This window comes from Passer domesticus, chromosome 10 (genome assembly GCF_036417665.1).
Source record: "Passer domesticus isolate bPasDom1 chromosome 10, bPasDom1.hap1, whole genome shotgun sequence".
Lineage (NCBI taxonomy): Eukaryota > Metazoa > Chordata > Aves > Passeriformes > Passeridae > Passer > Passer domesticus.
In genome coordinates, this window is record NC_087483.1 from 29,881,398 (window position 1) to 29,909,030 (window position 27,633).

The 27,633-nt window shown below is 38.9% G+C and overlaps 1 long non-coding RNA gene across 7 annotated transcripts in view; it reads left to right on the forward strand.

Annotated features, from left to right (window-relative positions):
• Positions 1 to 13,882: 13,882 nt before the first annotated feature.
• The window catches only part of LOC135309066 (uncharacterized), a 63,349-nt gene continuing 49,598 nt past the window's right edge, over positions 13,883 to 27,633 (forward strand). For all 7 annotated transcript variants that reach the window (XR_010369367.1, XR_010369365.1, XR_010369362.1 and 4 more), the window contains exons 1-3: positions 13,883 to 14,123; positions 14,815 to 14,844; positions 21,972 to 22,059. This is a non-coding gene — a long non-coding RNA (uncharacterized LOC135309066). The remainder of the gene's footprint in view (positions 14,124 to 14,814; positions 14,845 to 21,971; positions 22,060 to 27,633) is intronic.

Below are 27,633 nucleotides of genomic sequence, written 5' to 3' on the forward strand. Positions count from 1 at the left end.
TTCACTGCTATCATAATAAAGCACTTCATAATGTAATTAATTAGATAAAGCCATAATGCACCATAGACAAATACTGGTGTTGAATAAGTATTCACAGGCTCTTCCTTCAGACACAAGGCTGGGTATTGTATTTTCCTATGCTGTCATTCAAGACTCTTGTAATCTATGTAATTGATTCCTGGATTTCATTAGCCAATGCAATATGCTGTGAAAGGGCAAATGTATTTATGGGTTATCTAATCTAAGACACGAGAAGAAGAGGAAAGACATGAGAGAAATCTTAAAATATGTAAGAAACAGCTGCCAGAAAGGAAGGAATAATTTGTTCCCCTTCCATTCTCACTTAGAAAAAGACATACTGAGTTTAAATTTCAACAAGGGAGATTTGCTTTAGATAGCTGGGAAACAACTTTGTCAGAGAAAGGAGACTGGCTTAAGGGTCTTGTTGAATCTGTGCAGCTCTGGAGTCTTCATTTGTATAACCAGTCCTTGTCAGAAATGGTTCAAGAGTAACCCACCCTGCCCTGAGACAAGATGAAGGACTACACAGCTCCTGAAGGACTCTACCAATGTAATTTTCTCCTATAAATTTTCTCTGGTGCAACATATTACATTTCCCTTTTAGTCTCCATCTCCTCATTCCAGCAGGATATTACTGAAATTACAGAAAATGTGCAATGAAAGCAGAATGTGTGTTCTCCCCTCAGCTCACCTCTGGGAGAATAACATTTTCTAGCATTGCCTGTATCAATTTGAGGTGAGCCTCACTTCCCACGTGTGATTTGCACTTACAGCAAACACATGAGGGCTGTGGTGGAGTGAAAGAGTCTCCCAGTCTCAGCTGTCCAGGAGAACTGAACCTTCCACTTACCTTTCAGTGGCATGTTGCTCAAATGATAAGCTTTACAAAGTTATAAAAGAATCTTGCTTTTAACAAGAGCACTAAAAGCTCCTTTTTGAAGCATGCATTAAACAAAGCTCTCAGCAAGAATGTGTGGCTGAATGGGCACTGTGAAACCTGCAATCTGAAGAAGCCTCAATAAAAAATCAAATCCTTTCTGGCACTGTTTTCTGCACTGGCATGTGTTTATTCTCTCTGGGAGGTCTTCTCTTTAGCACTCTGTGTCTGGAATGCAAAAGGAGAAAGAATTTCCTTTTCTAAAGCAAAGGAAGTTTTCGTTTTCCTGGAAAGTTTTCTCTGGAATATCTTTTTAAAGTCCTTAAAAGTTTGTTATTTTTCTTTTTGTTAGTTTGGTTTTTTTTGTTTGTTTATTTTATCATTTTTTGCTTTGGTTTTTTTTTTTTTTCCTTCTTAGAACTATCTGCTTTCTTGAAAATCTCAGTCTTAAAGAATTTTGACAGTCCTTTGTGGAAGTTTGAGTATCCGGCATTTCCCTTTCATGACTCTTGCCACGTCTTCCCACTCAGATAATTTCTTCTGTGTTGTTTGTTATGCCAGGATTCCCACAGCACATATGGGAAACTTGCAACTGGGACATTGAGGGTGAATCATGGGAAGTACAAACCCCATGGAAGACCGTGAGGATGAGAGAGCGAAGCAAGGAGCTGATGCTGCACTCTGTGTGCTCTGAAGGAGATGTCATGAGGAAAAGGAGATGTCCATGGGTATTGGAAGTGCTGGTGTGGATCACTGCAACACTCCTGAACAATTTAAGACCCGGCTAATACTTCTTTTTGGTGCACAAAAACCAAGTTAGCAAGGAATTTTCCATGCAGTTTTAACAGCAAATTGAGTTGGTGTTTGCCTAGGGGTGCTGTCTAACCTCCAGAACTGCCCTCAACATCACGGCATAAAATGGACAAAACCCTCAAGTTTCGAAACAACATTTTGAGAGTGAAATGATGGAAGCTAAATATTGGGTTTGTATAACAGAGAATGTTGACAAAAATGACTCCCAAATTGTTTTCTCATGAGGTACAATTTTGCCAGACTTATTGACTGCCATCAAATCCTGAGAAGAACTACAAAGAAACCATTGCTATAATACCATGCCAGCATTGGTTGTGCTCAGAGCTATTTCATACAGGTCTCACAGACGGTTTAATAATTTTATAATCAGAAAACATTTGCACTTGGCCACATATTTCCTGCAGGCAGCCCCTCAGTCTCTGACAATTGAATCAGACATGCAGATTTCAGGCAACTGTAAGAAAATCACTAGCTATCCAGAACTATTTCCAAAAATAAGAAAAATAAATACATGCACAACAGTTCTCACCTGGGACTCTCTGTAATTTTGGGTTTTGCATGCTCTCAAAATGTATTAGATGGCTTGCCCCTGTTTAGAACTTCTGCCTTCTATACAAATATTGTTGTATAAACCTCAGGTCAGCAATTTGCTCTTTTATTGGCTCTTCAATTAAAAGTGCTTCAGCATCACCAGGCTGGAGAGTGTCTCATGCAAAGGCTATTCTGGCTTCTGACTTTGGTGAACAATGTGGTTTTCCAGGGGTTAATAAAGCTGAACCTCCCTCTGTATCACTTAGGTACATCTCCACTCTTGGCAACAGTCTTTTGTTCTGTCACATTTCATTTACTCCAGCATTGGTCCAGATGACACTAATGATGTTGAAAGTCAGCAGGATGCTGTTAATAAATGTGGTCCAGAGGCCTGCTATGTATGTGACCTTTATCTTTCAAATGACCTGTGTAAATTCAGTCCAGTCAATACACCTAGATAGATTGCTGTGTTTCCAGGGCTATGAAATTACATTAGAAAATTCCAGGACAAGAGAAATTGAGGGGATTGCCTGCCTGAAACTGTCCATAGCTGCAGTTTGTCTGTTGGCACTCACTGATGTGATACTTGGATCCATCATACCTAAACATGAATGGATGAGGATGTATGTAGCTGCCTGCTGAAAGTTATTAAAAATCTTAACTGTGCATTATTCCCTATATCCTAGGCTTTATCTTGATGTGGTTACTCAGAGTTTTATTAAAACAGAATACAGACACAAGCCTAGGAAGATCTCTGTCCTAATGAACTTGCAGGTGGGTTCCGGGTATGATGTCTGAGGGCATTTATGGCTGTAGTGTCAGATTTCAGGAGTTTTGGCAGAAGACCACTTGAAACAGCACCCAGTATATCAAGTCACCACTGAGAAACATATATCCTTGAAAAAGACATATACATGGTTCCCCTTCAGAAAAAATATTGGTTAGCTTCCTTAAATGCTATAAGAAAATGAGAAGAGAGGGCTGATTGTTGTCAGGCCAGGAGTACTGGTAGACTAATACAGAGCCCCCAAAAGGGTCAGTTTTGGAAGCTTAAGGAAAAATTAATGCAAGCCTGACAGTAAAGATGCTTTCCTGGTTATGTGGTCTCTGTGTTTTATCCTGCTCCCCATCTCCTGGTGAACAGTTCTGGGATAAATACTACATTTAAAGCTTGATAGCTACTCAGATCTGACTTAATTGTTGGTAATTTGTTTAAGACAATAACTAAATAACAAGATAAATAAATCAACTTATACAAGTTTGAAATTTTAATACAATCAGGTCTTCTGATAAGATAGGCTGATGTAATTTTTAATGTTCATGTTAAAGTGGTGCCACATTTACTTTCTGGAAACACTTGAGCAGCAGGGCATAGCTGGAGAAAAATGCTCATGAATAGCAAATATTAAGCTTGAATGCTTGAATATTCCCTGAAGACAGGTTCCAGGTTGTCTATTCCATTTTGTCATTTGCAGCTCCTTCTCTAGCTGTACACAGTATAAATCAGCCAAAAGCAAAGGAGTCAGCAGTAAGAAAATTGAAATAGGCCTACACCAAAATTCACACTGCAGCACATCATTCACTAAATGATAAAAATACAAGAATAGTGTCTGGAGTGAAAATATACAGGAAAGAAAAAAACTCATTTACAAATACGGTTTATAAACAACAAAAAAAAGGTTGTCTTTACTTTTTTATAACCATTTGCCTGCAATCAAAATGTTAGTGTCCATTTTATCACTTTTGTGGAAAGAAGATACAATTAAATATTAGTACTACTTGAACAGTAGTACTGACTTGTCAAAAATCACCCTGAGTGGTGTCAAAACTCCATATCCTTTCCACAGGGCATTTAGCTCTCACCATTTCAGCAGTGCCATCCTCACCTGAGCAGTGAGCCTGCACATGTTGCTTTGGCTGTTCCAATTCATATGTACACACCCCCCTCTAATTTTGCAAATACTTCTTTCACATTCTGCATTGCAAAGGTGGTTTTTAGATTTCCTGAGACAAAAGACTCATGTAAATAACTGATCACAAATTGATCATGTGGTTGGATGGATGTACCTCATTAAGGATCTTATGGGGCAGAAATTGATGGAAATGATTGGTCCATAGACAGAGATCAATGCAGAAACAGTTAAGAAGTCTGATTTAACTTTTCAAGCTTCAATCTCATCTTAAACATGAGGTCTGCCCTCTCAAGAAAGTCTCTAAAAAGCCTCACATGTAACATCAATCTCATGAGAGTTGTCTTCTCCATGCTAGTAAACTTCATTCCAGCTGTCAAAAAATGTTATATATAAAATGAGAAATATCAAATAATGTTTGATTACTTAATCACCAGGATGGTAATGTTAAAAGTACATGAAAATTTTAATAGCATTTGGATTAAAATTTCCTGTCTATCCCATCTCTTTCCATAATGTTAAATTTTGATGTTTTAGTGTTACACACTTACTGCAGAAAATAAATGTCCTGTCAGAGGATAAGCCCCCATTTTTCCTTTTAAATATCCTTTGATTCACACAAACAACCAGTTATCAGTTATGTTGCTGTCTTTCTCCAGATGCAGATTAACAGGGGAAGAGCAAAATCAAGGATCTATAACAATTGGCATTTTCTCATCCCTCCTCAAGTAATAAGCTGATCCTGTCAGAGAATATCAGTTAAAGGGAAAGAAGCAGAATAACAGTGAACGAAATTACTCAATATTAGGTTAAACAAGTGCAACTGATGCCAGGGAGATGTTAAATACACAGTATTTTTCTGATGAGTTTAAACAGTAAAGTGTATTTTCCCTCAGTAATGTAACAGAAAATGGTAAACTAACAGCATTGATCATTGAAAATGTGACTCAGGATATAAGGATATAAAAAAATGTTTTAAAGAATTTATAACAGTGCCCAATCATTAAGATCATGTTGTTAAAAATAATTATAAGCAATTACAGAGAAAAAGTAATTTAAGGGTGTCAGGCGAAAGATTACTTTATTTCTTTAAACAAATTGACTATATAAAGAAACAGTTTTTGAATTCCAGAAATGCTAAATTTCGTTATCTTAAATTCATCCAAAAAACTGCATTCCACCACTGGAATGAAGCATTAACAATAGTATCAGCATTCTTGTTAGTCTAGTTACCCCAAACTTTAATAGAAATAACCTGCAGGATTTGACTGAGTGTGATATTGCTAGAGAAGCCTGGAATTTAAACTGTCTGGATAAGGAAAATTGCACAGTTTGCGAAGGCAGTTTTCAATAAAATGGAAATTTTGCTTCTATCCCATTTAGCTGTCAAAAGGCCACTTCTAATACTTCCATAAAGCTATTGCCTACAGAGCAAAGATAAAGACTTGGAAAACCCTCCCAACAAAATTCCATTGTAAATAACCAAAATATAGCAATTAGAAAAACTATCCCGATTTTCTAATTTCCTTTGGTTTTAGTTTGATTTGTGTGTGTTATTTCTTGATGAGACTTAAAAATGTTTAAAAAAAGATGATGATGATTTATTCTAATTGATTATTAGATTGCAGCAAGGTTATTAAACACATTCATTTTAGTTAAGATTTTAAACTGGAAACAGCAGAGAAAAAGCAGAGTGAGATGTAAATGAATTATAAGATAAGCAAATTTTAAAAAATCTACTGTTGGAGTTGCAGGGAAACTGACATAAAAATAGATTAAAACTATAATCAGAAGCTCTGGACAAAGCTGAAATAAAGATTAGAAATTTTACAAGATGAGGGAAAATTGAATGTCTCCTTCGTAGCAAAAATGTTGCTTCTTGGCCTCACATTTGCAGAACATAATGATCATATACACTGAGAAAAAATTCACATTAAAGACACAACTGGCATTAACTTAGTGACTACAAGAATTGGCTGAACCTTTTTTTGCCTTTTTTTTTCTGCAGCCCTACATGGGATAAAATGCATTATCTGTATGCACTTTATCTGATCAAAGTACAGACAGAATTAGCATCCAACACACACTTCTGAAGAGTTTAAGCCCAGAATACACCATACTCCTCATGTGACCTTGTATATATTACACACCAGGGTGTTCACACAGGTGTTTGAATGAGCAGGGCTATTTTCCCTAATTATAGTGCTGCCTTTCACCCATGCTGATCTTGCACTGTGCACTACAGAAATCATAACACAGACACACACAGACCTAGAAAGGTCTGAGAAAGATGCCAATATTCACTTAAAATATGAGTGAAGTTTCTGGATGTCAGCAATTGACCTGGCTCATTGCCCCTTTACAATGCTCCCTGAGGAGATTTCCTGCTTCTTCCTTCTTGCTTGGAGTGTGGGTGTCAGAGGAGCTAGCAGCGCTCTCATCTCTCTGTCCCTTCTCAGGACCACAGAATGCTTGAACAAAAATGTTCAGTACCCTCACACAAATCAGTCTTCAGAACCTGGCTTGTGCCCCTTTTCAAAGCAGTTGCTCTATGGATGAATAACAATCATGAATGGCATACCCACTGATTTGGAACACAATACCTGCATATTTTTAGACATTAGGAATATTCCTGTGGTGCTCTGCATTTCAAGAAAAACATTCTTCAGGATAAGAAACCAAAAGAAAATCTCAGTGAAGAGAAGGAAAGGATTTCTTTACGTAAGGGAAGGTTCCTGTTTTTGCAAGAAAACAAATAGAAATCTGCCTTCAGGAAGGATGGAATTTCAGGTCCAGGAGCAGGAGTTCAATATTGGAGGTGTGAGGAAAACAAGTCAGAGATGTCCTGTTTCCCAGTTCTCTAAACTGCAGAAAGATGAGAGCCACAAGACCTGTGATAGACAAGGGGAGCTCCCTGCAGCTGCCAGGGGAAGCTGCTGGGGTGGGTGCAGAGGGAAATGGAGTAAAGGACCTCTCAGTGCCTTTGCATTCAGTGTCTCATGTCTACCTCAGCCTAGCAGAGAGGGATGTTGATTATTCGGCCATTGTTGGTGATGAATCACACATCAGAGCTGTATTTGGATTGTTCAGGGGAACCATGAAGTGGATAATTTCCCAATGGCCATGCCTGGTGTATGCCATGGGCTTCAAGGACACTGGAGAAAGCCCAACATTTTGGAGGCATCTCTTCTGAACAATATCTTCCCTTCACAGGCAGGGTCAGTCAGTCAGAGCTGTTTGGGGGTGTCTGTGCTGTCTGTGCAAGGTCTCATGGGCAAGTTTCAGGGTGTGGATTCACCCTCTCAGCCAGTTCCTGACCTGTCTTTTGCCAGGGATATATTTTAGCTTTCCTTTCTTGAGTTCTGGGACAAAGTACCTCCTGAAGAAATTGCCTCTTAGTCTGGCCTGGGTACAATGCTCACAGGTTCCTGGAAATGGTAGTTTTTTTCTTTTATTATGGGGTGGCAGCATATCCTCTTCTATAGTGAATATGACATGTCACAGTAACATGAGAAGTAAATGTGGTGGGATTTCATCTGCCAGCCCGGTGTGGATATGACTTGTGTACAAATTGAGTAAAAAATATGCTAAACTGAAACAGAATATTTCACTGACAGAAGGAGACTGATCTACTGGTATGGATCATTGCCTCTTTCATCAGGTAAAGACAAGAACATCCATGTGAATTAATTCATTAATTCTATTTCACTGCAATGAGTACACTTGCAACTCAGAGATGAAGAACTGTTATCATCAGAAAATGAACAGCAGAAAATAGTGGGACACATAATAAGCAACACTAAACAATAAGGAAAAGTAGTCTAGTCCTTTTTCAGCAAAATTCTTAACTGTGAGGATCACTGTAATCATGTGAACAGTCCTGTTGATATCAGTGAAGTCAATCCTGCTCCTCATCTCACTGTTTTGTTCAATGGGATCCAAAAGGATAGCAGGCAACAAAGCTTGGTTTGTGATATTTTGGAGAGAAGATAGCAGTGGCTCTAAACCTTACAATAATTAGCATTAACAACAGATTTCTCTTTCCATAGCAAAGATTGTCTCTAATCCAGCAAGGGATTAAAAATATCATTATTTTGCTGTCACCTTTCTGCTAGGTCCTTTTCCATCTAGTTGACAACTGAGATAACAGACAAGGAGACTATCCACCTGATATACAGTTTTCCTTTCCTGCAGAATGATCTGTGACAGTTTTCACTTGTGACAGGCAGATTGGGTTAAAGCAGCCTTTGCTTCTCAAGTTCAGCCCCAGAATAGGAATGCTTCTATTTCCTTGACCTGCATTATTTTAGAGAACACTTGTAAGACTTAGAAGAAAATAAAAACTCAACTCACCTTCCAGACTATAAAGGACACACAAGCGGAGTTCATACAGGACAGAAACTACTGAGAAACAGCAGGCAAACAAACAAACAAAACCTCAAGTCAAAGAAGAAGCAGCCTCAGCAGGTCACTAAGAGGGGACGCTTTGCTTGCTTGCTTGCTTGAAGTAGTCAAGTCCTAGAGCAGTTCTCACTGTCCCAATTAAACTGCAGACAGCTGGTTACATCCCTGAGAAGTGAGAGGAGGCAGTTGCTGTAAAGGCAGCAGAGAAGCAGAATTTGAACCAAAAAAGTAGCAGTGGGCTCATTCAGGGATCGCCTGCATGATGGGCAGCAGACACAGGAAAACTTCCACAAGGGATTTATTCTATTTTGACAAGGGTGCTGCAACACTGATGTTTCTGAATACTTATGGATATGGGAGAAAATATGCCTGGAAGGGATTTCTAAAGAGATTGCAGCATTATGGGTTCCTAATTCCACTTTAACAAAATCTACACTTTGTTAGGGCTGCTGGAGGTCAGCACATCCCTGCTCTGTGCTGGAAAGGGCTGCATGGACTCCATGTGTACAATAACACTTGCCTAGAGCCAAGGGACCACAGGCACAACTAAAGGTACCTCTTGCTTCAGTGTGCACTCTGCAGGGCCCTGGCCTCTTGTGCTTTGAGTCTCAGGATGAGTTCATTTTTTATGGGGAGCTGCTAACACAAAACATCTAGTATAAGTGACCCAGCGTGTCACAATGTTCCTGACAGTTTTATCTGTCTCAGATTTAAGAGCAAAGAGTGAGGCTTGATTTCATTCTTCTGCATTGAGTTTTCGTTTATGGCTCAAATTTTTTCTGACTTAAGAGCCCCTGTAGTGGAAGACTATTACCATCAATACCTGTAGCATCAGTGAGGAGAAACCAAAGGCCATTTTCCCATCTAAAATTCGTATTTCTTTCAAAAGAGCACTGTCTTTTCCTAAAGGCCTACACTGACTATGTTTTCATTCCAAACCTACCTACTCTACTGAGTATATATATATATTTTTTATTTACTGACAGTGCAGATGACAGAAGTTTTTGCACTAGTGACTGTACACCAGGTAGGCTACAAAAAAGATTCACATGGAGGTAGATCTAGTCTTCTAAACTCTAAAAGTTAATCTGTAGAGCTCAGATTCAAATATAGAGCATGACCACCTAAATGACTGCACGGGGTCATCCCAGCCTATTGAAGGTGAAGTTGAAAGGAATAATTACTCAGAATCTTAAGCAAGATTAAAAAGTACAAACTAACAAGACTGTACCTCTTAATTATCCACAGACCACTTTCAAGAATGAGTTTGTAATATTCATGAGGTTTGAGTTTAGAAGATTTGAAGTAGATGCCTAAACCTATGTTGCTCAGCAGACAGCCTGAATAACTTGGCTATCACTCATGCTGTGGGCAAGCTCTCCTCATCTTGCATCTTGCATATGTTTTAGTTTACCTCAGTAATTAAACATTCATTGGACAAGGAAGAGGTTAGGGGAGTCAAGCATGCAAGAGGAAAGTCAGGTTATTGCTCCAGTGGTTATTTAATTAAACAAAGTTGGACAGTTTCAAAGGACACAGCTGAGATCTAATAAGCTTGTTGACTCAGATATTGTGCTGGAGACACAGAAAACTTGGGATGAAATCTCTTGTCCATATTAAGAAGCCTGAGGGCAGAAAATAGATCCTTTGCAAATGGATATCCTAAACCACTGTTACTTATGGAGAACACAACTTGGGAGAAGCAGATTTCACTGGATCTGCAACATCAAATCTAGTTGGAGAGCTTGTTGGGAAATGAAAAGTATGTCCCATGCAGTTGCCAAATGCATCCTCTTGGTAGGTTGAGATCTTCACGTGGATGAAAATGGAGACTACCAGCAGTGCTTCCCTTCCAATGCTCATTGTAAATCATATTGAAATTCAACACAGGTGTTGTTTGGAGTGTGCTGATAAAATGCCTTGGGAAGCCTGTACAGGAGTATTCTGATGAGAACTGTATTAAAAAGGGAAGGAAAGGACATCTTGATGCTCTTTATAGCACATAATACTGGGGTTTTTTATGGATTTAAAACCTCCTAATGGCTTTTTCCTCTAAGGGATTCATCACTGGTTTAATCATTTACACTCTGGTTAACAGTACTTCAGTATCATCTAAATGCTATAAAAATTGCTCTAGTTTAGTAAAGTATCTCACACTTTGATTTATCTTTGCAAGTCTCTTACATATCTTTCCAGCCTACCAAGGAGGAATGCAGCGAGGTTCCTAGAGTTGCTTTGAAGCACTAAATCTCCAGCACTGGATATTCTGATGGAATAGGTAAAAAATCTGTCACATTTAGATTGTGGGATTTGTGTGTTCATGAAAGGGAATGACATACAGAAGTGAGAAATGAGATTTTCTGCTGATGCAAAGAGGAGGCGTAAGAGCATAAGAGGAAACAGGAGTTGCTGTTACTGTAAGGGTAGTAACCTCAACAAAGCCTAGTTATATTTTACCCACTGCAAGAGAGGAAATAGTTTAAAATACGTGACCCATTGTTACAGAAACGCCTTAGACTCCCATCAGCCACAACACTGTATTTCTTCAGCAATCAGAAGTTTTATTGTAAGATTTTTCCTGACTTCTCTGCTCTTAAATACCTGTCAGACTCTGAAAGATGCTGGAAACTGAATGACCAAAGTGATGAAAGAATAAAGTACTGAAGGAGGGCTGAAAAATAGTAATGGCCTTGTGAGTTTTTCCCTTCTAGATCATTGATTTTGTTGTAACTTGGAAGAGACAAAAAATTGTTACTGAACATTTAGTTGCATTGACAAGATACCTTGAGCATTTTCAGTCTATTTCTATATAGCGGAAATGAGATGCCCTTTGTCAAAACCACCATTTCAGCTTGCACCATCTGCAGAAACTCTGGTGGATCAGAAATGGATTCCTGCCCTTGGAGATAAGGCTTTTATGAGACTGGGAAAACAGGACTAAAAAGGCTGGGGGGCAGCTATTCTGTTAAAATGGACAGTGCAATTGTATGCTTTATCTGGGAACTGTCATAAGAAAAGTAAAAATCAGATGAATCTTTAAAGATGATGCAAATCAAATTATCATTATTTTCTTAAAATCATCATGAAGATTTAAGGAGTAGTTTGAATTATTCAGCTTTATTCTTCACACATTTCTGTTTCTTAATGTGCTTGCTTAAGGATAACATTTTTTTTTTTAATGAGACCACTGGGGACAAAAGGGTAGTTGACACAGGGGAATACATACCGTGACAGAGAAAATTCCTCATATATAATGCACGGGATGAGTTCTTGAAGTAAAGACCAAAGTGATGAATATGAACATTTATTCAGTGTGGCTGAAATAGGATAAGTTCAGTGATATTTCTACCAGCCATGTCAGAGCATTAGACAAGTAGAAAAGTGCTTTTTGACTGAAGTAACTCTGGACAAGGAGTTCTCATTCCATGGGGTTTGCATTTCCACCCCCATGCATTAATGCATAAATATGTATGGCCTGTGAGACTGCTGCTGGATATGTCTGATCCCATTGCATCCTGCTGTTTGACAGCACAAACCTGTGCCCTCTGCCCTGAGCTGCCTCCAGCCACTGTGAGCTGCTGGCAGCTCCTCGGGCGCTGCGGGGGCTCTGCTGGGCAGCCAGAGCCAGAGCTGGACCAAGGCTTTGAGGAAACACTGCCACAAATGGCTGGGCTTGTCATCGCTCCACAGAGGTCACTAAACATTTTAATGGTCATTTCCCCAACACTGTTGCTTCCATCTGCTGATTCATTCATGCCTCTCTACCCTTGGAAATCCATCTATTTTTAAAATTAATTGTTTTTCCTTACTTCACTGTTCTCCCAGCTGATTTATCTCCTATGTTATTCTTCATGAAAGGACTGTTTGTTTTCTTTTTCCCCAAGTTTCCCATTTCTCAGGTTCACATATGTATTTTGTTGTCAGGCTTTCTCAAAATAATACATATCTTTATGGATTCATCATCATCAGGATTATTATTATTGCTATTAGTACTACTGTAGGTCAGATAATTTTGACCATTTTTGATAAGAAATAACAACAAAGCTCATGCTTTTCCAGTCCCCTTTGTTTTGCTTGAAGGAAAAATCTATATCTGATATTTATTATTTCTCTACATAGCAGATACAGCTGTAGAGTATTTTATTTTTATTCTCACTTTTTTTCCTGAGATGAAACTTAGCAAAGTCAGCATCTGTGAACTGTGTTTCAGTCTTTGAAGGGCCTTCAGGCACCCTAAGGAAAGAGAAGAAATCCTGCAGTTTAGGTATATTTTAAAATGCCTTCATCTCCATGTGATACTCCCTTCCTGAGTCCAGAGAAAGGAATCTATTCATTACTGCACTTTGCTAATAGGAATACAAATAGACTTTAAAAGGATTTTAAGGCCCACTTTTGTCTTTCATGATTTTCTGAAGATGACTACAACAATCGTGTCAGAGGTGAAATTCAGTTGAACTCCTTTTGCTGTCCTGAGGAAGAGAGGGAGATCTTGGTCAGTATTGGGCTGGAGCATCTCATCAGCTCACAGCCCCCTCTGACCCAGGCACACGCTGATAAAATCTTCCACAAAGTTTGGGATGGGCTGTGTAAGAGAGCCCATGGTACATCACAAAGTATAGCTCTGCTATATTGTGGAGTAGTTGTGGTTAAATATGGTCTTTGATCTTGAGCAGATTCTAGAAATATTTTCTGTAGCCTGGGAAGAGTATTAATTATGGATTTACAGAGTTTCTCCCTTGTAAAGCCTGGGCAATCACATACAAAAAGGACTTTATTGAAAGTCTTTGTCTGAACCTGGGAAAACACAAGTCTACTATCCCACACACCTGTAAATGCTTTGGTAGGTTAGTCTGCTGCAAACCTTGCAGGCAGAGGAAAGCCAAAATTTTCCGCCTGCAAAAAGCGGGGAAAAAAAACCCTAAAAACTTTTATTTCAAACTTTAGCTGAATTTTGATTTAATTTATAGGTTTGCATTATTAGACAAAGAAAGGACATTTTCCAGCCAGCACTATGATTACTTTGCAAGTTTTGGCTTCTAGCACATTTAATTCAGTTACTCAGTCTTCAACTGTGTTATGAAAACTCAGAATTTCATAAGGAAAAAAAAATAGGGAAAAATGACACTGCTACTGAAAAGATTGGAGGACACCAGGGATTTGGCTTCAGGCACAATGAAGGCTAGATACTGGGAAAGCTGTGAAATGTACCCAATTAACTGGTCTGTAAGAAAGCCTTTTCTCTTGCCTTTTACAGGTGAAGCAATTGCATCTGCAGCAAGAAAGTGATTTCCCTTAATGTGGGTGTGGCTTTTAAATTCTCCTCCCATGATTTATTTCCTTTCACTGAGGTCTCTGGGTAATGCTCCTGAAGAAAACCTTTTGGCTCCTATTAATTGAAAATAAGGGCAGAAAACCCTTAAAAAACAACAGCTTCTTCTTTCCTCTAAGTGCTATTTACAGAAAAAGCTATGTTATCACAGCTGGTTTAGCTGCTTGCTTTACTGTCCAAAGAAGAAATAGAGTATTCAAGTGAAATGAGAACGGGAAGGAGTTTTGTTCCATGCAAGGTAATGATACAGGGTTTTGGAAAAGTTAAGGCTTATCAAGTAAAAAAGGGTGGAAAAGTAAAGAAGCTGAACAGTGGGGGAGAAGGTGGTAAATAGACTTTTGGATGTGGTAGTTGATATAAAAATGGCTTTCTGCATGGGAATACTTCATACTTTCAAAATCTTTAAATCCTTCTACAAAATGTTATCATGAAGTTTAAAGGAAAGGAGAAGGAACAGATCCTAGAAGCACAAAAAGTCATCCTTAGGAGCCATAAGAGTGGAAAATAAATTGTAACTTTTCAAAAAGAGCAGTTCTGAAATGTCACCCTGAGAGCAAAAAGATTTTGAAATGAAATCCAGATTCATAGACTTCTAGCTATTATCCTGTAAATGTAAAGATGAGTCTCAACTGAGTTTCTATTGCAAAGTCCCCAAAGCTTTTGTGCCTTGTTAATTACCTTGGCATCTTTGTATGCATTTGGAATATAGCACTTAATGAGCAGATCATATGAGCAGCTGCCTTTTATTTAAGGCATGTGGTTGCAGATCAGATCTTAATTATGTTTCTGTATGAAAGAACAAACTACAAACAAGGTTATGCTTAAACAGCTTCTGTGGGGGAAGAAAATGGAGGGTGGAAGTGGCATTCTGCAGCCTTTCTTAATGGAATTTCAGGTGATGTTGCTAACTATTTCTGTTATTGTTTCAGAACATGTGAGGCCCAAGTTCCTGGAGTCAGGTGAGACTATTCACTATTTCTATTCCTAAGTGAAGAATGGGGATCGTGCTAGACACTTGAGTTGGCAGGTGTGGTTCCTGTTTACTGGGAAAGATTGGTCTTCTTTTTATTACATTTCCTAAGTGAAAATTTAAACCTAATTGGTTTCTAGGAGTTTGAGAAAATATGTAGGAGTGCTTTGGATATGAGCAGAATGTGCTGAATGGTTATAATCAGACTCTTTATTGTCAACAATTTATACCAGCTGCTGAAATATGAATTTTTCAGCTCCTTTCACTAATCACTGACTTAGGCAAAAGTGCAACCATTTTAATGGCTATTTGTTTTTTAATAATTGATGCGTATTCAGTAACTTTCTAGAGTTGACATTTAGGAATAAAAACATGGAGAGGACAGGATCAACAAAGGAGAGAAAAATGGATGAGTGGAAATTAGTCAGCAGATGATTATTCCCCACCTCCAGGGAATCTGTGATCTATATTAAAGTCTTTGATTCTCAAATACAGAGTAACAATTACATTTGAGTAAATAAACCTAAGCTAACTAAGAAAGATTGAAATTCTCTCTTTCATAAAACTTAATGTTCCTCAGGCATTTTGTAGTTGTCATTCAAATCAAGTGACAGACAATGTGGCTTTTACAGAGTATTTAACTCTCAGGCTGTATTACTGCAGATAGTTGGGTTCTTTTCGTTAGTTTTTTTTTTCCCCCACCTCTACTATTTTCATTTAGTGCTGCCTGTTGAGATGTTATGTTTTTAGTACAAAAATATACTATAGTATGTGCAGGAAGAACCTCCATAGAGGAAATTACTGAAACTAGAATGTGAAGGTTTAGTAGGTCCTGTTGCTAGTTTAGAAAAATGGTTCTTTGCCCTACTCAAAAATGCACTTTTCTTTATTATCTGCCTTACTGGGAGGCAGATCACAGCTGTTCTCTTTAAACTGGGAGATCTTTGCCAAATTTCATCAGTTGAGGATCTGGCTGATATTCTATCAGTACCTTTGTTGAGAGAAGACACCCTTATGCTCTCACTGCGAGGTGGGAGGTGTTGCTGAAGCCAGCTCTCAGTGGTGCTATGTCAAATTCTCAAAATGTCAGATTTATTTGTGCATGTGATGGTATAATTTGGCTTCCTGCTGTGCAAATGAGAGGATTAATTTCCATAATATAGAAATTAACAGTGCAGTTGATATTTTTCTATCTCTCAGTACAAATTATCAGCTGGGGATGACAGCAGCCAGCTTAGCCTCCTTTTCATTCTCCTTCCAAAGAGCCATTGGTGAAGACACTTGCCCCAGTTAAATAATAGTGAATGCCAAATTGGTGTTATCTCCTCCTGCTCCATTTCATTCTTTGGTTGTCTGGCTCTGAGGCTTCCATTGCTTTCAACAAGTTGTGACTCAGATTGCCCTTACCTGAGCAAAAGTAGAGAGGGTGCAGGGCTGCTCCACCTGAGGCTCAGAATCCTGTGTGTGACACAAAGGACAGTGGAGCCAGTGGGGGGAATGGTTCCCTCTGCAACCTCTGCTGTGGGGATGATATTTGGGGTCAGTCATATTTTAAACCATATGGAAAAATACTGTAAAGCACTTGCCTCTGTTAGAGTCTTTGCAATTCTTTTGGTAGATTTGCACTTGATTCAACAATATGATGTTGAAGATAAAACAAACACTTTGAGCTCCCATGAGCTGTGGGGTAAAATCTTCTTTTTATTGTGCAATGTGTCCTCAAATCATATCTGGAAACTCTTGAGCAATTCCACTGCTGGGTCTTTTGGAAAATCCTGAAGTGAATATATAAGAATATATAGTTCAGTTTGGAAATTCAAACACATCAAGAGGGCTGTGGAAAGAAAGGAGACTTTGCTCTCCCATTTCTTTTCCTTCAGTCAGATCAGCCCTGGAATTTTGCTCAACTGAAAGTAGCAGTTTCTGCTGACATTAATTGTTGTGACTCACATAAGGCAGATTACAGGATTTGGATTATACCTTTTAAACTAGCAAAGTACATAAATGGATTACAGAGAGTTGTATGTGACAGTAATTCCTCTAGGATACAGATAATCAACAACATCTTTTTAGAATGTAAGGGTATATTGAAGCATAATCTCAACACACTGGGGTAAGTTTGGCCTTCTCCACTGAACTAGAGGCATTTTTGCCAGGAGTTTCACAGTGTGCAAAATCCATCTGAATTTTTCTTTTTAACTCTTAATTGTTTCATGAAACTTCATAAACTCTGCATTACACCTATAAACAATCAAACCCAAAAGAGGTGTGGAATTAAAGTACTAATATAAGTTAGTGAGCATCCCATACCCTGATAGTGAAACCACCTGGGATTCAATCCTCCATGATGAAATAATAACTGCACATACCAGATTAAAGAAAATGTCCTTGTGATTTGATTTCTTCCCTGGCTAAGCATATCTATGATGATATATAAATAAAAAGGAGAGTGTGATTTTAAGCTCAGCTAGGAAATAGAACAACACAATTACAGGTAAACTCTTATGTTAATCTGTCAGACTGTTTTTTCTTTCTCAGTAGGAGTTAAGTGAGGTATTATAAACAGGAGTTAACAGATATTATAAACCTGTCAGACTGAGGAAGACAGCGGTTCATTAGGGATGACAAAGGTCCCAGACACTTCTATATTCCTAGCTCAGTTGGAGTGGGGACATGGACCCTCAAGCTTTTGCAGATTCTCTTTTACTCCAGATTGTGACTCTCTGAAGTGTTTCTAGCCTTTCTGTGCTTTTGTGAGAAGAAAGGTATTTCCTGGTAGGAGCTGAGACCTTAAGCTGTCTTTTAACATTACTTTCAAGGGCCTCTTGACAGTTCCTATGAAGCTGCTGGTGCTGGGCATTGTGAAAAGCTGCAGGGCTGTGATGGCCCTGGGTCAGCCTGGGGTGGGAGGTGGCAGTTCCTCTGAAATCACAGCCTTCAGCAAGGCTACCAGTGACTAATTGCTGCCAATATCAGGCTCAGTGCAGCTGGGAGTGGTAGTGGGTGACACTACACGCTTGGAACCCAGAGTTCCCTGTTTACCCCTGCTGGATTCACTAAATGTGTGAGAAAAGAAGGTCAAAAAAAGGATGGGTGTAAAAGTGATGGTACTATGTGCGTGATGTGTGTGGGTTTTTCAGTCTCTAACAATATAACATCCCCATTCAGGAATACTAATTTCTTCAGTACATACTTTCCCACTCGGTGCTTTCCATGGGCTGTTATAACTCATATGGCTGAAGGACATAATGAGTTTGGTTTTTCTAGATGACTTAAAAATAAGCAAATGTTAAAAATAATTTTTTAACTACAGAAAATGTCAAATTTTCATGCTTGATATAATGACCTTGCATGCAATTTCCATCTCTTTATGGAATCATTATGGACTTGTTGCAAGGAATAAAAACAAATATGCTTCTGTCTGACTAATATATGTGTATGATATTTGCACAGTAATGTGTTCAGGAGTTACAGCCTTGAAAAGTGCCACCATGCTCAGGACTGCTATTACTGTATTCCTTCCTGTGTGGTGATTCTTAATGGGTGGAACCTGTGGAATGATTCAGAAATACTTTTGTGAATAAAAGGGATACATTTCCTGTTATGGAGTGGGATCATATTGGTCATTGGACCAATCTAGGCAAACAAACAGCAATTTTTTGGTGAAAGTATATTCACTTTGAGAAAGTAAGTGCATCAAACAGTTATGCTGAAGTTCTGATATCTGCTAATAATGATTTTTTTAAAATATAGCTGTTTTAAGTGCATGGATCATCTGCACAAGAACTGTCTTAAGCCAACAAACAGTTATTCAGTCTAAATTGTCATACCATTCTTCATGTGCCATCGGTGAAGAGAAGGAAACGGAGTGAGCCCATCCTAAGGTGTCTTTGTTATGAATCAGCCTCCAGAGACTCCTCTCTCTTTTCATTGATTGTGAACTCTTAAACTGCTGCACTTTCTCTGAACAGCTGAACTTAACTGAGACAAATCTGCTGGTGAAGGAGCAGAAGTACTAACAAGGGGCATTGGCAGGGGTGGGAAAAATCAGCATCTCTATTAATTATTATTATTATTCAGAAGCAAAATGGGTTGGTTACAAAGAGCCAGTAGCATGAAAATAGGGCATCAGACTAAGGTGGGAAGCACTTTTGAATGAGGAGTTACTGAACCCAGGATGCCATGTACCCCAAAGTCAGTTCATACACAATGTATACCCATGGCTGTGCCCACTGAGAGCCCTGCAGAGTGATTACTGTGTGCATTGTCACTCTGAGTTACTGTCTGGTCATTACTTTGTGCAATAACAGGAAAATGCTGCATGTAGCTTGGAAACAGCATAACCACATTAGCAACTGAGCCAGGGCAGTTCTGCTTTATAAATATTAATGATTCAGTGTCTCTGCACAGGTCTGTGCTGCAAAGAGCTCTTCTGTCTACACTTCTGGGTGATTTAGGATGAAGTATATTCTGACTTTTCCTTTCTAATTCAAGTGTGATATTAAGGAAAAGAAGTAATTTTCTGAAAGAGCTGTTTCAACTAGCTCTCTGTTCCTCTGGCTCCTTCACAGCAGTGTAGTCAAGGCTCCAAGGAGCACACATCTGCTGCACCTCCATTCTCTTCAGAGGCACTAGTGACTTGTGGCAGCATTAATGAGGTTGAAGGAAAAACGAGGATGCTCAACAAATACAGACATTTGTCCTTGTCATAAAGAAAAATACAGTTCAGGTAGATGTGTAAATGACTTTACCACCTGAGGAATATGGCAGGCTTGTATAAAATGATGGGATAATGTGGACCTGCTTAGTGTGCCACTAAGAATTAACTGGCTCTTGCCCACCTCCTCCACCCTCCTTAACAAGTACATGAGATTAGAAATATTTCTGGGGATCCTACAGCAAACTGAATGAAATTTGGATTGGTTGTTGAGGAGTTTTTTGAATGCTTTTTTTTGGAGGTGTCTCTTTTTCTTAATTGAAGGTTTTTCTACATAACTTTCTCCCCTTATGATTCAGCTCAACAGCCTATGCAGATTCAACCAACAACTTTGAGTGAAAAAGAGAACAGAAACCTGAATTTGATGAAGTAGAACATCTTTCTGCTCCTTAAGTATATTTCTACCTCCCCATCTAGCCAGCTTTACACTTCCCTAGCCAGTCAGTGTGCAAGCTATATTTATGCTAAGCTCCTGCTTGTACCCATATAAAGTTCAGATACCCCAGAGTATCCTTTTGCTTCTCTGTCATAAATAAACAGTAACTTAGCACAGCTCTCATTTTTAAGACTGTTTTTCCATGTGTTTTCAGAGGGCAGGGTGGACTTTCAGACTGACTGTTATATGAGTTGTTTCTGATCCTGACACAGTATAAAAAACCAGCCCTTTGAGGCAGTACGCCTTATTCCAGGGTGACATCTCTCACTTCTTGAAAGTAAATCCAGGGCAACACAACTGGATTTTCTCACTCACATGGTCGCAGAGCTGAGCAGGACTTCCTTCTGTGACTTTATTAATTTCATGGCAAAGACACTTACCAGAAGTCCTGCCCCTTTCTTTCCTAAGGCACAGCTATGTAATTTGCACCAAATAAAATATCTTTTAGCAATCAGTAGGAATGAATCCCTTCCTTTTAAAGGGGTTTCCCTGGTAGGTACACTGACTACATCATAAAATCCAGCAGAGAAAAAGTGAGAGAGACCCCACTTAGCAGGAAAAACGAGGTGTGGTTTAGTTCATCTTAGTATTGGTATTTGTCCAGTGATCTTTTACTGCAATGATTTACCATTTTCATACCAGTGCTCTCTGAAATATGATCTAATTGGTAAAAGGTGTATGAGATTCTATTTTTCTAATGTCAGATGATTCTTCTACTCAAAAAGCTTTCTACTGGTTTTCTGCAAACCTGTAAGAGTTTTGATAACCCTTTAAGATTTTTTTTCTTTCCCATTACAAACTGAGAAAAATTTGTGTTTGAAGAAAATATTTTGAAAACCTTGTTTTTATTCAAATGCTTTTTACTTTTATTATACTTATTTTAGGAAATGCTTATAGGTAAGATTTTTTTGTATGCTTTAGCAAGGCATGTTATAGTTGTTGATAACAGTATGACATCATTGCTTATCAGCAGGCTGAGGAGTCTCACTAGCAGAACCTCTAGGAAATGTAGTCTCATATATATATATATATATGTATGTCAGTGTGCACACATCAAAAATTTACCTAGAAATTTACAAATTTACTGTAGAGAATTAGGTCTGTCTATTTGAAAAGTTCTGTGAAGGCCCTGGAAAACTTTATCTTAAAATAAGGTGTGAGAGGCAAGACATTTAGCATGGTTCCTCTCTTAGTCTGAAAAGCATGAGAAATGCTTTTATTACATCTATAGGATAACAATGCTGTACTTTTCAATCCTCAGTAGTTTCTGGTGCCAGTATCAAAAATCAATTTTCTCTGGAGGACCAACTTGGGCAGTCCTGGGAAGCAGTGCTTTAAACAGAGGGGGAGGGAAGGTTTGGTGTATTTGCTTCTCAGCTTTTCATTTTGAATGTCATCTGCAGTGTTATGCCCCATTCCTAGAGAAGGAAGAATGAGTTTTGGAAGAAGGAGTGATGCTTTTTGTATGAATGTAGTAATTTAAAGTTAGAAATTATGTCTGTACGTGTAATCTCCTGTAGGATGTCGGTGGTTCCCTCAATAAAATGAAATATATTCTGTGGGCAGGGAGGGTACTACATTCCTATTTATACATGTTTTAGTTTATGCATGCAATCTACAGGTACAGCCAAATAAAGGCTAACAGCGTGTAGGATGTACTGTATGAGAACTGTGCTGCTAATGTTACAGATTAGGTCTTTAGTTTGTGTAACACCTCTGCTCCTCTCTTTCTCAGAAGAAGCAGCTTTAAACTTGACAATACCCTGTTGAGAATCACCAGGTGGAGTTATTGCACACATTTGAGAGATTATTTTTCTGACTGCATAAGCATTGTTAAAGACATGGTTACATCAGTTTTCATTTTGTGAATTAATTTCTGACTGTAGAGTGCATCATAAATCACAGAGGATGTTATTGTCCCTTCTTATGCTCCCTGTTTAGAATCTTTTCTCTTGGTCCCCAGGAAGTAAACTGCTATATCTGGTCCTACTGTCTTAAGTCAACTGTCTGCATGTTGTTCAGCTTCTGTGTTTTAGGATTGCGTATACAAGGTAAGTAAACACTGCACCAGACGCAAACCTGAGCTGTGCATCATACAAGTTGGAAATGGTGAGGGAATAATGTGAGTAAAGGATGAGGTGTGTTACTATTGGGTAAGTCTGAGTCATTCCTGTTGAGTGTGGAAAAGGAATCAAAATGATGGCAGAAGTTGCCATTTAGATGCTGCAGGAGAAAAGATGAGCAGAATCATGCAGGGATATGGAAACAGAAAAAAGGCATGATGGTTGTGTGTGATGCAGGTGAGAAACATGCTGACATGCTGATGGCCTTGGGGTGTAGGGCAGACAGGCAGGTACAAAACACATTTACAGGGGGAGTTCTGACCTGGGCAGGGCTCGTTGTGGCCGCAGTGGCAGCAGTGCAGGGTGGGTGGGAATGACACGTGTCTGTCACCATCAGGATCCCTGCTGGGGGGATGTAGGAGATGCATGGATCCCAATCTAATGAGGGCATATTGATTAATTTGGAATCTGTATGCACAGTTATAGCTATTCGGTCTTAATGTCAGCAAGATGATGGGAATACTTATCTTAAATGTTAAAATATTCTTTAGATTGTAATCATATGTTTCCTTTGCTCTTTGGAGTCAGTCCACTGAGATCTCTGACTCAGAGTGATCTTTCAATGTCAAGTTGGCCTTTGAATGACACTTAATATTTGCCCCTAAAAATCTAGACTAAATATCCATTAAATGGAGGCACTCAACATTGCACTCTAAACTGGGGTAACAGCTATAAATACTTTAGTAATCATTTAAGTATTAGGGAGCGATTAAGAGGAATTAACTGATTGCTTTCTGAGGTATTGTGAGGTAATTAGGATGTCAGTCCACCTTGCAAATAGGAGCATAACAAATGAATGAAGTCAAATCAAGAAGATCAAAGTATAAGTAATTTTCACTGAAGAGTTTAGCATGGGATATGCTACTTCTAAAGCTCAGGTGTGCTTTGCATTACACAACACAGAATGCCCCATATCTCAGTGAAATACAATAAAAGATGCTCATTTTCCCTATATCATATTGAGTTAGAGACATCTTGGATGTTGCTGTTGTTGAAATAGAAACTCATTATTGAACCTAGAACTTCAGGACCTAAGAGGAAATTCCATATAGCACTTGCTCTACTGGGTTCATGGACACAAAAAAAAAAAAAAAAAAAAAAAAAAATGCCCTAAGAAAAACTTGAGGACATATTCTCACCCTGCTTTTTTATCATTCATGTTTGTGCATCTTTCTCCCCTTCTCTTTGTGCTTTTTCTCAGACTATGTTTTATTGTCCTTCTGTTATTAAAATGATATTGCAAGAGATTACCTATTGTGAAGCTGGAGAAAGAAATATTGCTGCTGGCTTCTGTCACCTTTCTAGGAGTTAAGATTATTGAAATAAAGATTAAGGGCAAGGGGACAAGAGGGGAATGGGATCAAGGAAAAGCTAACGGGGGAAGATAACAGCCCTCTGTCTTGGAAGATTCTCTGAGAATCCAGAGGAGATGCTAATCAAACAAGTGATTGTCCCCTTTGTAACATTAGTGTCTGTGTATAATTAGGTGTGGAAGCTGGCAGGTCTCTTAGAAGGGATGTCATGGGATTTGAGTCATCACTGATGAACTCTGACATTATTGGTATGAATTCAAGGAATGCTAAGACCCCTGCCTGCTTACCTTTCAATAGATGTACATTTTCTAGCTGCAACTTATTGCAGAAGTATGTGGAAAGGACAAGAAACTTCTGAAAATTCCACAGAAGTCACTGATATAATTTCACCAGGAGATCCTTTGATTTCTTGCTTGCTCATGGAAGTGCAATAGAATGCCAGTGGTCTCCCTGCATTTTTTTAGAGATTTTTGCTATCACTTCTAAGGGAGGAAAAGGTTGCACGATTACATTTTGCATGTAGATAACCTACATGTCTGTATTCTTTTTTTTTTTTTACCTAAAATTCCCTGGGAGTGAGAGGTGCTTTGCTAAATAGTGAATAGGGACATGTGATGTATGAAGAGTGCTCAAGAAATACAAATACTTGGCACTGTTTTCTACCTGGGACCCAATGGCTTGTTCGAGGTGTTTCTATGTGTAACAAACCAAGCTAAGCCTGTTGGCATAGAAGTTAAATTAGCAATGTAATAGTCTGCACAGAAGCTGTAAATTGAAAAATGTTGAAAACTACTTCAATCTGGTAAACAACTATTGGTGAGTTCCATACCTGGCTTTTGTGATCACACAGAAACTACTTCTAGTTTTCCTGAACAGTGTAAAGAGGCTTTCTTTTGTTGTCCTGTTATAATTGTAGAGTGAAACAACCTTGAGAAACTGAAGGGGAATATCAAAAGATAATGAAGTGCCTTTACTTCTGTGCTGTACCCTCATGACTTAAGAAAGTAGGTAGTCTCTGCTGAAAAAAAAAAAAAGTACTATCAGTAGATCATTAAAGTCAAGGCCAAAATGAGTAATCAGTGAATTTGGGTTGCCATTTAACATATATTAGGATGTTAATAGGGAGAAAAGAATATCAGCCTTGAGCCTTGAATTGTGTGGAAGGGAATCTTTCCATTTTTCAGAGTGTTGACATGATAGTACAAAAGGTAATAACAGTGAAAACTGACTTTTAGGCTTTCCCTCATCAGAAGAAAAAATATTTTGTTCTTCTGAGGAGGAAAGATTTGTACCTTAAGTAAATGTGAACAACCACAAATGGCCCTAGAGTAAAAATTGCATAATGAAAGGGAGCTGTTTGTGCTATCCAGAAGTAGGTACATCAGTAATGTCTAGAGAGCAGTAAGATAGTTTTAGGACTCAGTATAGAATAGGATGAAACAGAATCGTTCTGCTCCCTTTTGTTAAGAAGAAAAATTATTGATCTGGACACTCAAATATGAAGAAAGATTGGCATTCCTATCTTAAGTGGGGTGGGAATCAGAGCAGCTATAGGAGTACTCCATAGAGTGTAGAACTTCTCTACAACCCTTTCTATAATCTGTGTCTTCTTCTCTTTCAAGTTATTCTTCTCTTCTCCTGTAAAAGTTCTCTTCTACTGTGAAAGGCTTCTTTTACAATGCAAGCTGCACCATCTTGAATCAGCCAATGGAAACCAGAAATCCCCGTTGTGAAGAGGGACTGCAGCTCATGACAGTAATCTCTGCCCTCATACTGGCAGGGATGTATTGCCCAGAATGACAGTGACATTCAGTCTGTGCTATTTATGAGGCACTTGTCAATACAAGCAGTGCAGAGTTTGTTCTGAGATGCCTGTGACTGATGTCATGCAAACAATTATGTGAGTTTACATGCTTGAGTGGTCCATTAGCTCAATGAATCCTCTGTTTACTTAAGAATCTGCAGGGTTTAGCCTATGAACACTGAATTTTGATTTAGGATGTCCTCTGCATCACCTTACACAACCTGATAGACTCTAAACACGTGGTGAGATAGATTTTCCCTCTGGACAGGGAAAATTGATTTGAGCCCCATTCTTATAACATGGATGTTTCTGATGTGGGTCCCTTGGCTCTGTGAACTCAGTCCTGAATGACTGAAATTGGTCATAGTGGAGGGGAAGTACACTAGCAGGAACTATAATGGCAATGAAAATATGCTCAAGAGAAAGCTTAAATGCCTGCCTTCTAAATTAATGTTTTGTCACTAAATAAACAACAAATGCCAAACCAGCTGGACCCATATAACAACACCCCTCCCCAGCTAGAATCAGTAAAGGCATATGGTTGACAGACAGCCAAGCTAATTGTCTCTAGTGCTGTTCATATTCAGTTCCTGGCATGTCCCATTCATGTAGTGCTTGCCTCAAGCTATTTATCCCTGGGCCAAATTGCCCTAGACCTATCTGATCAATCTGCTGATTGATCTGGACCTTGCAGTGGACTTAAGTTTCATAGGGCTGGAGATGTCTGTGTGACACACCATTGCATGATATAGATAAATATCTGCACTGTGATCCACTTCTTTTACCCTCTGTTATCCAGTGCCTGTTATCCACTTGAGCAGCCCTGCTGTGGGTGAGGCTGGGGCTCTGGGGACAGCTGTTCATGGATACAGTGGCAATGGCCTCAGTGTGCAAATTGTATTGCAGAGACATTAGAAATTATGTGGCCTCCAAAAGTCACTGTCCGAAACCCTGATGGGGAGTGAATAAATGCTCCCTGCAGATTTATTCCATTAGTTACTAGGTGAAGACAAAATTGTCAACAATGATATCTCCTTCCCAATTAAGCTCACTATTACAGTTCATAAATCACAGCATGCCTTCCCTGTGGGGAAAGAAAACTTGCAGTTTCTGAAAAAGCTCATATACACAGTGTGCAGGAAATAGTTATGTTTTTTTAACCAAGAACATTCCCTTATATTGCCTTAATATTGAATCATGACCAAGGCTGTTAAAGAGACCAGGCACCTGTGCTGCACTTTAAAGCCAGGTGAAGGTCTGCTAAAATGTTCTTCTCTCACAGAAGACTGCTGGTCATTTTGATTAGTATTGTCTTCTATCCCTTTCCCACCAAATCACAGAAAGCAGGACTGCAGGGACATCTATTGCCTTGCTCCAGTGCAGAATCAAACTCCACTTGTGTCTGCCTTCATAAAGGCATCCAGAGGCAGGGCTGCCTACACCCTTCCCTGGGAATTGATTCTAGTGCTCTGCTACTGTAATTCAGGAATTTTGTATTTTTGACTGTGCTGATTCCTCCATGGTACAGTATGAGCTTCCTGCTTCTTATCTTGGACTTTTTCAGTTCTACTTGGAATTCATCATAGAAGATTGCAGTTTTTCAGTGTTGTTTGCTTGATTTTTTTTCGTTGTTGTTTTTTTGTTTTTCTTGTAAGAAAATTACAGAAGTACTGTGGGCCTGCTAGTCCTTTGCATGTTGGTACATGACAGGATGGTACAGTTTTAAGGTGAGAGGAAGCACCCCATGACTGGGTGTGGGATGGATGGAATCCAGATTTGCTTTGCTGTGTCCCTGAAAAGGGAAGAGGACTCTCATGGTAATTAACAGCTGGTGATTGCTTCCCAGACATCCAGTAGTAGAAAATAAGTAGCACTTTTGTCTGTAGGAATGGTCTTATGAGGTCTGTTTTCCTTTCAAGCTGCTTAAGCACAAATGAGAGAGCAGGATCTGTAGTGAACATTTGAAATCCTGTGTAGGCACCAGAAGAGTGGATAGAGCACACTGGCATTACTGACAGGGACTTGATATATTAACTGAGCCAAAGAAGAACAAAGATATTCTTACTTGAAACACAAGTCTGTCTACAAATGACCCCACAATACTCTTTAAAGGAAAGAATCCTTTATGAAGCAGTCATTGTTCAGGGAACCAGCACTCAAAGATCAGAGCTGCCAACCTCTAGAAATGCCCTCTAAAGGATTAAATTGGAGACTGTGAGGGTAGGATTTTATCTTCTGATCTATGTGTGTGGTAAATTGTTTTGCTAAGGTACCTAAGCTTTAAAAATCTAATTAAATGCTACAGTCATCAAAGACTGGGGACAGGGATAGATGTTGACCCTTCCTTAAAAGAGATGTTAAGACAGGGATTGTTTACTACTGGGG